This window comes from Zingiber officinale, chromosome 1A, assembly GCF_018446385.1.
Source record: "Zingiber officinale cultivar Zhangliang chromosome 1A, Zo_v1.1, whole genome shotgun sequence".
NCBI classification, from domain to species: Eukaryota; Viridiplantae; Streptophyta; class Magnoliopsida; order Zingiberales; family Zingiberaceae; genus Zingiber; species Zingiber officinale.
Genome location: NC_055987.1, coordinates 61,958,176 through 61,973,595, shown reverse-complemented (window position 1 = coordinate 61,973,595; position 15,420 = coordinate 61,958,176). Strand labels below are relative to the sequence as shown.

General features: G+C 36.9%; 1 long non-coding RNA gene across 1 annotated transcript; it reads right to left on the bottom strand.

Moving 5' to 3' along the window:
* Nucleotides 1–1,114: 1,114 nt before the first annotated feature.
* Nucleotides 1,115–3,712, bottom strand: LOC122025623. Its single transcript, XR_006123785.1, has 2 exons — nucleotides 2,944–3,712; nucleotides 1,115–1,450 (listed from the first exon to the last, which is right to left on the bottom strand). It is a non-coding gene; the product is annotated as an uncharacterized LOC122025623 (long non-coding RNA).
* Nucleotides 3,713–15,420: the final 11,708 nt, after the last annotated feature.

Here is a 15,420-nt window from a genome sequence, read left to right as displayed (position 1 = left end):
TTTAACCTAGGAATAATCAACTAGATTTCTTCAATAGTACACACTAGACACATGTACACACACCACAACACAAGTTTAATCGACAAGATACCTCTAATAATATACACCTGACACATATACACACACAATCATAGGTATAATCAACATGATACCTCTAATAATACACACCAGACATGTGTCAACACTTAACATAAGTGTACTCAATAAGATACCTCCAATAGTACACACCAAATACATGTAAACACACTATAACACATGTTTAATCAACAAAATACCTCCAATAATACACACCAGCCTCACATACACACACGATAAACACGTGTACACTCACATCAGAGATATAATCATCAAGATACTTCCAACTAAATATGTTGGACAAGTGTGCACATAACAATAAAGGTATAATCGACAAGATATCTCCAATAATACACACCCAACTCATGTACACACACAACATAGGTATAATTTACATGACACCTTTAATAGTACTCACTTGATATGTATACACATACATCCTGAGTATAATCAATATAATACCTCCAATAAAATATAATGGACATGTGTGCATACACAAAATAGATGTAATCGACTAAATACTCCCAATATACCTCATTCAACATGCATGCACACACTACACATAAATATCCAGAAATATGATCCATCAATCACATATAACTGTATGTATGAAAAGATCCAACATGTGACTACCAATAAGATATACAATAAGTAACAACACTTATACACATATGCACACTAACATATGCATAATCAGTATGATGACTCTTATAGTACACACCATGCACGTGTGTAAACTACAAAGTAAGAATATCAAACAGTGAGACTATATAGATAATACAGAGATCATCTCAAAGATGAAGTATATAAGTATCAAATATAGATAAAGTACGAGTGAAGTCATGGTAAAGCAACCTAATCTATCAAATAATTCATGCACTAAGTTTAAAGTGTCACACCCCAGAGGAGTCCTTGCCAGAGGAAAATCTGGCAACATCTCCCCTGTATCGGTGACAATCTGAAGCATTTATACATCCACAAGAATACATCAGTCCACACGGCTAGAATATATACACAACCACATAATTATATACTCATCTTACTCGGTTGAAACAAAATATCACAACCACGCAGTTATATATATTAAACATCCCACTCGGCTATACTCAAAACACATAGCGGAAAAACCAAAACGAAAGATAACCTGTACAAACCAAAACATTAAAGACGGCTAGCCGGCCAAGCTTACACAACACAACAAAATAATATCCGATACCACGTAGCAACACTCCAGAACCAAAACCGGAATATACAATGATAAATCCACCAAATACATAAATCAGACAACATAAATGAAACTGAAAACAGTCTTCGGATGTGACGTGTGACCGGCAGACAGGATACTCCAAGCAACACAACATATCTATGCGCTAACCTGAAAACAATAGAAAAATAAGGGGTAGTGAGTATAACATACTCAGCGGATATCGACAAACATGCATAGTAAAATATAAATATCAGTAATAATCATGCGGTGTAATTTCCCGAACAATAATAGGAAATGTGAACTGAAAAGACTAAATAAATTATACTCACCAGGACCTCCTATCAGGATATAAGGGTCGTCAGACCAGACATAAACATGTCTCCTGTATGTATGTCAATCATATGCAACCACAAAAAATTACAACATACAAAATGCAGCAATCAAAAATAATAAATACAATCCATGCATATGATGCAAATGACATGGTCACTCCTGATGCCAGTCAGCCATCTCACACGTGATAGTAAGACCGAGTGGGTAGAGCTATGATAATTGTGCATTTTGTCATCACTACTCTTGAGTGACCGAGTGGACAAGATGTTGTCAGAATACACCTATCCTCCTACCCCAAACATAGTGGGGGAACCTAAGCTCTCATCTCCCTATATCATGGTCAAGGGGAGGGATCCCTGTCCGATACACGTTGCAGTCGTCGCTACCCATGAGCGGACCAGCAGAGCCCTGACAGAACAAACAGCACACACCCTGCCTGATGTATCACTAACCCATGAGTGGTTGTGTGTGTAGATCATGTAACTGGTGATGTGCTAAACAACAATGGAGCTGACAATCACTCAACATGCAATCATGCAAGATGGTGCATGACACTACAACATGTAAATTCTGACACCTCCATAATATATACCAAAAGGTAAAGAAATACAACAAGGATCTAAGTATCATGAAATTAAGTACATATGTCAGATATGTCTAGTAACTAGTGTTGTACACAGTAAGGCAATGTATGTCACTACTTATATGATCATAAGTACACATGGCAAGAACAAAAGAACATAAGCCTAAATGCATAACAGATAATAACAAACAAAGGCATACTATAGATATCAAGTAGTGATATACCAATGGTAGCTAAAAACACAACCATTACTACTAGATATAAATTACTATGCATATCATGATGACAATATCAAAAGAGATAAGTCAAAGGTACCCGCCTTTAATGTAGATCCGATAAATCAATCCCACATCGAGACGCTCGTCTCGAATCAACGTCTTGTAAATCATATGATATACAGTTAAGATAATCACAAATATGAAAACTAGCTAAATCCAAAACCCAATCCTAGTTTGATTAGATAATCATGTTCAACTCCACCTAATGATCCAAATCCAATAAGATGATAAGTCCATCCTTAATCCAACTCCTCCTAAATCCAAACATAATCCACAATCTATTAATCAATCCATTATATCATCTCTTATCAAATACTTGATTAAGCATCAAGAACTATTTAACCAAATTAATTCCTTAATTCTCACTAATCAAATCTTCTCATAAATCCTTCAATTTTTCCAAACATAATCTACAAACCATCTACTAATCCAAACCAATATAGAAATGAAATCACCTCAAAACTCACCTAAATTTGGATGCATTGTTGTTGATCCAAAGCCGAAGATGTTGGATGCCAAGAATTACAGTCGAAGTCGAGTGTAGCTGCTGCCTCTATCTCAAATACTACAAATCAATGCTTGCTAGCTGAAACTCAACAAATGCTGAAATGCTACAGATCAGATCTGCAACCCACAACCTCTCGTGGGTGGAGAAAAGAGCAAGGTGGTTGCTCGCAGGGAGAAGGGCTCAATGTTGGTAGTGGCTGACCCTGGCTGTCGACCGCGCACGCTGGAGGGGATGGCGTCGACGATGAAAACACACAGTGGCAATCAGAGTAGCATAGCTAGAGCACGAGAGGGGTAGAAAGGTGGAGCAACATCAAGGCTGAGGGAGGCCGACGGCTCAACCCTAGCGACGACGATGCGCGATGATGCTGATCGCATCTAGGGCAGAGAGGATCTGGCTGATTGCGCGGTGAAACAATGCCTCAACGTATTCGGGAGGAAGGAGAGGTAGTGGCGTGCTCTCCCACGACTAGTGGCTGGGTTTAAAAGAGCTCGACGCTAACGAGATCAAAGAAAGCCTCGCGGAGGTGATGAGGAGCAGAGAGGAAGAAAGGAGAAGGGAGATTGGGAGAGGGGCAGTGTGCAGTGATCAGCGTCCGGCGTCAAGCCATGGTGGTTGACGACGGTGCGAGGAGGATGATCGGTGTCATTGGGTGGCGATGAGAAAAGAGGAGATGGGTGGGGAGAAGAAACGATCGGGTGAAGAAAAGAGGCATCGACGCAGAGGAGAGGAATAACATTAGGAACTTAGGTTTAGATGATTTATACCTAGCTTAATTAAAACAATCAAATCCCAACTAAATGAGTATTCCAAATAGACTTTTTCTCAAGCTTATAAATTCATCCTCTCAGAATACATCATACGAGCTCCAAAAAATTTCAAAAAAAATTCCAAAAAATTTTAAAAATTTCGTTAAGGTTTTTCATCTATTAAAACTTATTATTTATTATTATTTTGGGTACCATATTTTACACAAAGAACTATAGAGGTCAAGGACAAAGTACCCACCTTTTTCATATATCATTCTAAACAATGGCCACGTCAAGACACTCATCTCCTAACAAATTCTCGTATCACAGAATATATATCTACACTTAGATCTAATGTACATTGGATAATAGAAACAAACCCCAAACTTGATTAGAAACACTAATGTCTCACAATTACCTTCACCTTAATTTTGATTACTCTAACTCATCCAATAATCACATTATTAACCCTAATATAATTCATTCATGTAATCAGATTTGTGTTAACCAAATTTTGATTACGTCGGAGGTTCGACCATTCGTAGTTGTCAACGTCGACGCTCGACAGCGATGCACAAGGGGAAGGGGATCAGGAGAGGAGAAGGGAGAAAGGAGATCAGAGAAGAAAGAATCGAAAATGGAAAGTGAAAGATAAGATATAAAACCCAGGTTTAAATTGGAAACTTAGGTTTACTAATCCAATCAACTCCCAGCTTAATTGGGTTATCTAAATAGACTTTCTGCTATCCTAATAGATTTATCCCCCTTAAATAAGTCATACAGGCTCCAATTAAATCTCAAAATTTTTTTACAAATTTTTAAAAATCCCATAAGATTATTTCTCTAATAACACTTATTATTTAATTATTATTTGGGTGCAATATTTTATATTTTTAAAAAGATATCTTTTAAAATTTTGACATTTTTAAGGATTGTTGATCAAAACCAATCATCTAGATCCTTAGGTCAACCATGATCTTATAAACATCTAGACACATAGGAATTTGTTCATTGTGGTTAAAAGGATTTCCTAAGTATTAGGTTAAGGGATAGATCCTATTAAATGACACATTTTGAAAATGAGTTCAAAATAAGATATTTTCATAAAGATATTTAAAAATTTTATCTTCAAAAAGGTTTTGAAAAAATTTATCTTCAAAGTTTTTCAACATAATTACTTCTCAAAATATTCTCCAAAATCATTCTTTAGAAAACATTTTCAAAAATATCTCCAAAAATTATATTTTGAAAGAGTTCAAAATAAAATCTTTTGAATTATATTTGAAACATATTTTTGAAATTCTTACTTTGAAAATGTGTTTAACAATATTTACAAAGTAATTTTATTGAATTATTCTTAAAAATATTTTTTAAAAAATATTAAAGGAAGATACTTTTGAAATATGTTAAAAATATTTTTTTAAATTACCCTAAAAATATTCTTAATACCTTTCAAATATTTTAAAAAATTTTAAAAATATTTTGAAAGTATTTGAAAGTGCTTATAAAAAAGTTCATGAAAATTATTTGGAAGCATTAGTTTTAAAATATCTTAGTCTTGTAAAATATTTTTAAGCCTTGGCAAAAATTTTAAAAGAGGTTATTCAAAATGTATATGAAATTATTTAATCTTTTGGAATTGCTTTCAAATATATAGTCTCTCAAATAGTGTACAAGAGATATTTTTGCTAAGGAAAGCTTTATCATTGATGGATAACACTAAAGAAGTCCTTAGGATTTAAGGAGTCAAAAAGTAGATAGAATTGTTTTTGATGTATGGCAAAGAGGGAGAAATATGATTTAAGTTAAAATATCATAATTCTTTAAAAACATGAAAAGTTGGGTTAAGTAAGTATCCTTTTCACGCTCTGGAGGTATACTTGTCCGATAGAACGAACGATACTTCCTAGTGACAATGTACAATACAACGTGATATGAGTCAACCACATAGACATAAATACACAGCGGAAGATATGTTGTGGACATCAATACATAGTCAAAGATATAAAATATAGCAACAACAGTATAGTGGGATTTACACAATCCCTACATAACATAGAAAACATAAATTACTATGTGCCGATATGGCTTAACACAACAAACCACATAACTGAATAAAAGTAACCTCAAGGCTAAAATCCACAACCAAGTTAAATTATTACATAACTAAAAACAACATCCAAAGTCAAAAATAAAGTAGAAAGATATAATATAGAAAATAACATTCTCAAATGTGACATGGGACTGGCAGTCTGGAGCTCTCCAAGCGACTCTATATCATTGACCTACTATCTTAGAAAAATAAAGTACAATAGGGTGGTAAGTCCAAATGACTCAGTGGATAATAGATAATGGTAGTACATGATCAAATGTATAAGGAGATCAAAATATACAGTCTCATAGGTATTATTGATATACACAATTATAAATGATATAATAAATGCACATACCTAAACTAGTCTAACACATAAGGTACATTGATCAACAATCATTGGGGATTTGCAACAGATCTATTTGTACTACATAATCAACATATGATAGCATATATATGAACGATAAATGAACAAGTATGCATAATATCGAGCATATACAACAACCCTAGCTCAAACAAATGCGTCATATCACAGACATATGCACAATATTATCTTGAAGATATGCAACATGCATCATCTATGCATATATTATTAGTATTAGCCCTTAGTGTAAATTATGAGATGATTGATAAGGGAACCTTTGTATCATATTTCATTAATAAAATAAAAAAATTATGGTTATTATATTTACTTCAGATTTGTGTCAGATGAATAAGTATAATAATATCTTAGGATAGTAGGTTCTAATTTACAATATATCAATTGGTTGAACTAATAGTGGAAGACTATAGATATATAAAGAATACTACTCTTAACTATTCCTAGTTAAGTATTAATATACAAGGACAATATTAATGCGTTATGACTATCATGTAGGTCAACTGATGACATAATCTCATAAGTTATATATATAAGATATCAAGTTGACACATAGGTATATATTAGAGAATATGTACTAAATTGACCCGCCATGAGAATATTTCATAGATCATTATATGAGTGTTATAAATATTCTCATAGTGACTATTATTATGAATAGTCCTTAGACCTGAAGTCACTATAATTTCCTACATAAGCAGTTGTGTACTTTGATATAGACAAACATCACCTATAACAAGGTAGACTATAAAGTTGATCACTGGTATGCAATAAGTTATGCAGAGGGATGTGAGTGATGTAGATGAGATCTATCCCTACCATATGACAGAAGTGATATATGTGAGCCCCTTAATTAAGTAGAACTACTAAAATGTATGGTCATGCTCAAATAAGTCAATATAAGATATTGAGCTCATTTGGTTAAGTGCATTTACTTGGAGATCAAAAAATACAAAGATTGATAAGAGGATGATACGGTCTATGCCTCATGGATCAATCTAGATATCGAGGTTAGAAGGATTGAGTTATAAGATAATAGACATAGACAAGTTAAGTTGGATCTCGACATTCTTATCGCTTGGGTAGTACAATTTTTCAATGGCATTGGCATGAAACACTACCAGTGTTATAAGAACCTATTGGGTTATACACATAAAGAACATGTTGATTTGAAGCTAGGTTTATTTTAGTTTAACTAAAAAACTATGGACCTTAAGATTAGTGGGTTAATCCAAATGAATCTAGATTGGACTCAAATGAATTCGGATTACACTCATTGGATTAATGGGGAAGACTCATTAGCTTATTGGGTTAATGGCTTATTAGATTAATGGCTAATCTAATATATTAACATTCAACCCACTAAAGAGGATTAATGTCCATTAATAGAGATTAATGGAGTATTCATTAAAAGGGAGACCAAAAGTTAAAAACCTTTTGTATTCATTGGATGAGTACAAAAGCCATTTGCAATGCATTTTTGGTTAAGATATTTTTCTACTTTTCTTCCTCTTCTTCTCTTGTCCGAACACCTTGTTGTTGGTAGCACAATGAAAGTTGTTCTTCTTTGAAGGTTGATTTCGTACGACGAATGAGGCATGTGCTCATGTGGATACGGTAGAGATGCGACCATTATGATCATGCTGAGATATGTCGAATCAAAGTTCTACCGAGATTGTACAGTTCACGCAACAAAGGTAACAACTTGATTAAACATGTATACTATATTTGCATGATCTTTGGAGGGATTAATTTTTCAACTATATATATATATATATATATATATATATATATATATATATATATATATATATATATATATATATTATTTTTTACAAAAGATCCCTATATATATATATTTGTGTGTGTGTGTGTTATTGTTACACACCACTCTAGATACCACTACATCTGTGTGGCAGAGTGGACAAACTATGACAACTGCTCACTACTTTAGCTACAACTACATCTGAGTGACTGGTTCTGTAGGATGTAGAGTAGCTATCTAGCTACATAACAAGGAGATCACTATCTGCATGCAACTCTACTACCACTACCCCAAATGGCCAAGTGGGCACTATAAGACAAGCTTCACCCAACTCTAACTACCACTACCTAGAGTCGCCTAGTGGAAAACTAATATAACTGGTGGCTCTCTCACACCACAAGGGAGACATAGTCCGTCAACATACAAGTAATGCAATGATGTGCATGATGATAATATCAATGACTCAAACACAGTCATCATTAATGCAAAAACATGACAAACATAATTAATCTTGAAACATGATCTATCAATCACATATATCTATATGTATGAAAGGATCCAACAAGTGTCTACTAAACATGTATAGTATTATTAACACCTATAGTTCACACCATACACTTGTATACGACTACAACATACGAATAATTAACATAGTAACTCCTATAATACACACCATACACGTGTGTACATTACCGCATGTGAATGACCAATATGATAACTCTTATAGTACACACCATACACGTGTGTGCACTATAGAGTATGAATATCCAAGATAAGACAGTATGAACAATAAATAGATCATCTCTAAAAAGCATGTAAGTATCAAACTCAAATAAATATGAATAGAGTCAAGGTAAATTAATCTACACCATAAAATATATCCATGCAGTAAGGTCAAAGAACTACAGAGGTCAAGAAAGAAATATCCGCTTTAAATGTAGTTTATGCCAATAACTCCTACGTTGAGATGCTCGTCTCAATTAGAGTCCTTCATCAAAATGTACAATTCAGCTAATCACATATGCAACAACTAGCTAAACTAAATCCCAAATTAATTTGGAAAACCCTAATCGAAGGATCATTAATAAATCCTAAAATCGACCTTTTGTTATACCCTTCCTCTCCCCACTTACTCAAACAATCACACTGTTTGAATTAAGATTCTTCCCTATCCAATAAACAAAACCTTAATTAATCTAGAATCAACAATGAACTAAAATTAATCAATTCAATAATTGGTTTTAAATCGTCCATTACCCAAAATAGCAACACTCAACTCCTCTTAGTGATGACTAATAGCGGCTAGCAATGAGTAGGGTGGCAACAAATCGGGTGGTTTTGACATGATCTACTTGTTGTAGGGTGTTGGCAAGAGTAATAGGCTACCATGGATACAACGCCAGCTGGGCTTGGATCCAAAAGGCCAAAGTCATGCTAGTAGTTAGCGTGCGATGGTGGAGATCGATCTAACTAACGATGGGACACTCGACGTGCATCACAGTCGTAAGAGGAGGAAAAGGGTTATGTCGATAGTGGTAGCTTGTTGTTGGCCATAGCTGCGAACTGGAAGAGGTGACCATGGCCTAGCAGCTGTGGCTATGGGCTGGTAGTAGGGGTTGGGGAATCAACTGGGGAAAAGGTGGCGCGATGTGGGTGATGGCATCGACGATCGTCATTGGCAGTCTATGATAATGATCGGCAATGGTGTCAGTAGTCAGCCATGATGCACAAAATGAGGGTGAGTGGCGGTGGAGTAGGGCTAGGACACCAAAAGACCAACAGTGTGCTACTACCTGGACCCGACGATGGTCAGCTAAGATCAACATTGGTGGTGGGGCAGAGAGGTGCGGGGCAGCACAGTAGTTCTTGTGGCAAAAGAGTCATATGTGTGAGGATGAACAGTGGTGATGTGGGATGAGATTTCAGGGAGAGGGAGTGGATGAGATAAAACTAGGGTTTGGGGTTAAATTGGTATTTATACCTATGGTTAAACTTAGGGGTTAATTAATCTAATCATATTTAACAATATGGGTTAAGTTTTAATCCTAAAAAATTTCTACATATTCTTGAAAATGTAGTCCCTGCCAGAAGGGTGACAATATGTCACGCCCCAGGTAGTCCCTGCCAGAAGAAATTTCAGCAGCATCTCCCTTGTACGGGTGACAATATGAATCCAGAATACATATATCCATACATCGACCCACATGGCCGGAACAATGCTATACAAATAATAACCAAACCACGCAGTTTATATCAACATTCCACACAGTTTAATATGAACAATCCACGCAGTTTAATATAAAGAAAAAGACGATATAGAAATCAATGCAGATATATGTATAACGTCATACTCTACTACAACGAAGAAAACGAAATCCACGAAGTAATGAAAATATCCGCAGCGGAAAACAATAGTAGCAAACCCAAATGTTCGTCATAAAGTCCACAATACAAGAGTCTCACATCACAAGTATAAAACGACATAGAACGGAAATAAAAGTTGACAACGGAGAATCATCGACACATAGGGGCTAGTGACTAGAATCTCCAGACACCCTCAACCTGAAAAGTAGTAATATAACAGTGTGAGTCCAAAGAACTCAGCAGGTAATCCAATAGATATGTACAACAACATATAACTACCAGCAATAATCCTATGGTACAGTATCCTAACAGTATAACATATAGTACAGTCTCCTAACAGTATAATAGGTATGCATAACTGAATAAACTGTAGTAACCAACACTAAGCATGTAATACAATCTACTGTAAGAATAATAAGAAATGCATAACTGAAATAAACTGTACTCACCTGCGAGTCTTGTGCAACTGACGGTGAACATACACAGATAAAAATAGTCAGAGCAAAAGCATATAACCTGTATGCATGTCAATCATATGCAATCACCAAAATTCATCAATCACAAATAATGCAATCTGTGCATATGATGCAAATATGACATGGTCACCCCTGACGCCAGTCAGCCATCTCACACGAGATGGTGAGACCGAGTGGGTAGGGCTGTGACACCGTGCACTCTGCCGTCACTACCCCTGATGAGTGATCGAGTGGACGGAATGCTCTCGGAGTACACCTATCCTCCTACCTCAAACATAGTGAGGGAGTGTAACACTCTCATCTCCCGGTACACGATGATGAGGAGGGACCCCGGCGTGCTACCACACTGTCATCGTACTACCCATCAGCACCCTAGCGGAGCACTACAGAGCAACTGCCATACACACCCTGGGTGCTGTACCACTACCCAAGCAGTGATCACGTTGTGTGCAGGCCCGTGTAGCCGGCCGACAAGCTCAACAATAATGGAGTCGTCAATCGCCCGCATGCAATCATGCGGGATGGTGCATGATGCTAAGTATGTCATACCTGAACATAGCCTCCTCCATATATGTGTGAGCCAAAAAGGTAAACGCATATATATAACCATGATATAAGCAGCATAAATCCAAGAACATCACATATAACAATGATATAAGTATCATGAATCCAAGGGCATGTATCAAACATGTAAAGCAACTAATCCAGTATAGTGAAGCACTATAAATACATCTATCTTAATGAACACAGATACACATGGCAAGAAATAAAAGTATATCAGACTAATGTGTAGCAAATGTCAGTAGAAGCATGTATCAGGTATCATCTAAGCTAAAACCAGGGAAGTGATTAGTCTACCAATTACTACTAGTTATATGTAAACTATACATATCATAAGACAATATCGAAAAGAAAAGTCAAAGGGTACCCGCCTCAAATAGAAGGTACAATCAAGCAATCCAAGGTCGAGACACCCGTCTCGAATCAGAGTCCTGTGTCAACAAACAATATATATATTTTATTTAACTAAATCCAAATGAATAGCTAAATAAAATCCCTAAAACTAAATTAGGGCAAAACCCTAATCAACACAACCTTAATCTACATAATTAAATCTAATGGTTAATTAGGATTAGTTACCTAATCCCTAATCACCAATTAGATTAGAAATACAACGGTTGACTAGGGTTAATTACCCTAACCCTAACCATTCCATTAGATTAATTCTACACACAATCAACCACTAATTACAACATGTATCACCATCTAAATTAATCAAATCTAACCATGATCTACATCTAAAATCAAAAACCTACATACACTAATCAATCACTCTAATCATGTATCAACATCACTACACCTTACCTCAATTCCCATCTATTGTTGATGCTGGAATTAGGAGGCTGCCGAACCAAATTGAGCTATTGGATCAAAGAATAACACAGCAAGACCTCCCTACAAAACTTCCTCCTCACTGGACCGGATTAAAACAACATTAACAGGAAGATCATTGATCAAGTCAAGAACAGAGATCAAGATTGGAGATCCCAAATCCAAACAACAATCTAATTAACCACCTACCTCTAAGATCGCTGCTAGGGCAACCTTGTGCACCTCGCCGTCAGTCAGAGAAGAAATTGGGGATTCGTAGACAATGCTAGGGCACAGATCCGAGAAAAAGAGGGTCAATACAAAGAAGAACCCTTACCTAGCTAAACCTATAATCAACAATGATCCGACGAAACCTTACCTCTCTAGATCACCTCCCGATGGCGTCGATGTCCAATTCCAGCCAGCGAAGAGAGTAATAGCACTGTGTCCAGAGCGAGGAGAGGAGAAGGAAGGTCTACCAATGGGAGACGATACAAGATCTAGCCCCTCACCGTGCCCTAGCCACCGATCGTCGGCGTCGGGTCGTCCACGCGAGAAACAGGCGACTTCCAGTGTCAGCCTGCGTCCTACGGCCAATAATCGCCGGAGATGAGAAGGCAAAGAATGGAAAGAGAGATCGAAGCTAGAAGAGGCTTCGAGCAGAGGGGAGATCGGCGTCGGGGAACAAGGATCGGAAATCGCAATGAAGAGGAGGGTCGGGTTCGGCGTTTGGGAAAAAGAAAGAGAAAAGAAATTTATAAATAAACTTTTCCTCACTTAAATAGGTATCACAAACCGTAACAACCCAAATGTACTCATTTCGAGTCCTAAAAGTAATTTAAAAATATTTTAAAATGACTTAGGAATATTCTAGAGATTTTTATAAATTTTTAGAGTATTTTTATGCAATTTTTGGAGTTCGTTTGGTATTTTTACCAAAAAGAAGAAGTTTCAAAAAATAAATAGGTTTGGCCGAGGTTCGAACCCGCGACCTCCGGCCAAACTAAGTCGTAAGCGAATCCAGCTAACCAAGTGTGCAAGCGGTCATAAATAATTAGGTATTAAGAGGAAAACTTGAATTGTTTTCCGAAAACGTAATTCTTTCTCACCTCTTCTTCCTTGCGTGCGTCGTCTCTGCTCGGGCGAAAATGAAGCCGGGGGTTAGGGCATCACTTCCGGCGGCCGGTGAGGGTGTTTCTCCGTGAGGTCTTCCTACCTTCGTGATCCCCTCGTCGAGAAGAGCAAGTGGATACAAGGAGATCGTTGAGGAAGCACATCTCCAGAACCCTCACAGCTCCTTTGATTCGGTTGTAAGTCCAAGAACACCTCTGTAAGTGCTTACTCACCTGCGGTAAGAGTAGTTTCGAGCCTTTGATTTAGAGTTTCTCTGGTTTTGTGAATGTGCCGTGAGGAATTTTGGATTTCTAGGAATTTGGTTTCGTTTTGTTTCTGAATTTTGTTATGGAGATTGTTGCTTAGGGTTTGCTGCCGTGAGACTCAAAGAAAGAACAAGAAAGGGGTTAAGTATGTGGAGCAAATTGTCCCTTTTTAGTCTTCTTGCCGTGGCACAGAACAGGGGGGTTGGTTTTGTGGTTACTGCTATGAACAAGAATGGCTATATGTTTGTAATACCTCAGAATTTAATTTCCTTGCTGTTGTGTAATTTCAATTCAGTTGTTAGATTGAGGAAAATGAATGAATTGATTAGATTGGCATGTGGTTGGTAGTTCAGTAGTGTGGGGAATTTTTATACATGTAGTTTCATGAAGAACAGCTATGTTGTAGATTCTTGGTAGCAAAACCTTTATTAGTTGCAAGGTGTGTACACTGCCATATTGTTAGTGAGCATGCCGTGAGTTTCATTAAAGAACGAAAGGGGAATTGTTTAGGTTTGATATGTGGTTATCTTTTGCTATTAGTTTCCTCATACATGTGGTTTTGAACTTACGGTATGTGTTATAGCATTCCTGCTATAGGTTTTCTGTTAAACCCGAACAAGAACAACCATGAAGCTTAGTATGGATGATTTTCTCCTCTTTAGTATGCAGTCCCAAATCGTTTAATTCTGATCAATAGATATGAATATCCTTATTACTAGTGCAGAAGTTCATGACCAGCCTAGAAAGAATCCCTACTTTCTGCTAGTATCGTGGGAAGGTATTACAAGTAGTTTATATGTTGATTCAGGTTACAGTATGTCTGATGTGATTCTGCTAGTATACTTTCTGCTAATATTACAAGAGGTTTCGAATTAGAATTGGAAAGAATTCCCAGAAGTGTTATAGACTATGTCTAACGGTCTTGTTACTTGTATAACGACCACCCTTCTTACTACTACTACTACTCTCTAAGGTGACCGTTACTTAACTATTAACTCTACTTAACCGGTGTGATCGAAACCACGAGGAATCCCTATCGAAAAATTTCGACAGAGTCTCCCCTATACCGGTGACCAAATTCATCAATACATGCAAATAATAACCATCAGCCACATGCGGCTGATATATATATTTCACAACCACACATAATAACAATCTAAAACAAAGATGAACTCAAATGACATGAACTATAAAGTACAATCTCAAACGTTTAAAGTCCACTAAAACATGGAAAACTTAGTAATAAAGAAAGAAAACTAAAAGAACTCTTTTCTAGTCCCAAGACTTTCATAGTCCTGACATCACACACCATCCGCACCACCTTGTCGCCTTCCTTGCTAGATCTTTTCCTTTCCTTTATCTGCAGTAAGAGGAAATGCAGTCTATAAGCAAAATTTGCTTAGTAATGTTGGATCGAGACACGCTAGAGGGGGGGGGGGGTGAATAGCGCTCGTGGCTAAAATCGTTCAATTATCGGAATCGTAAAACGTAAGAGTTACTGCAGCGGAATAAAATGACACAGAGAGACAAGGGATTTTTACTTCGTTCGGAGCCTGTGACGACTCCTACTCGAAGGCCCGCGATCCTTGATCGCTTTCCGTGGGCAACAACTATAAGCTCGACAAGAGTACAAGTATTACAGTTAAGAGTTGAAAAGAATACAGTTATACCGACGACAATATCGTAATCTGAAGATTCAGAGCTCCGGGTCGTCGATGTCTCGCAACAGCACTTCGGAATCGTCTCGTGAGCAGCTTGTAGCAGTGAGATCACTTGAAAGTTGTATCTTGAAGCTGCTGGTCGAGACCCCTTATAAAGGGGGTTCAAGGCGCCTTATACTGTTCACCAAGGCGCCTTGAAC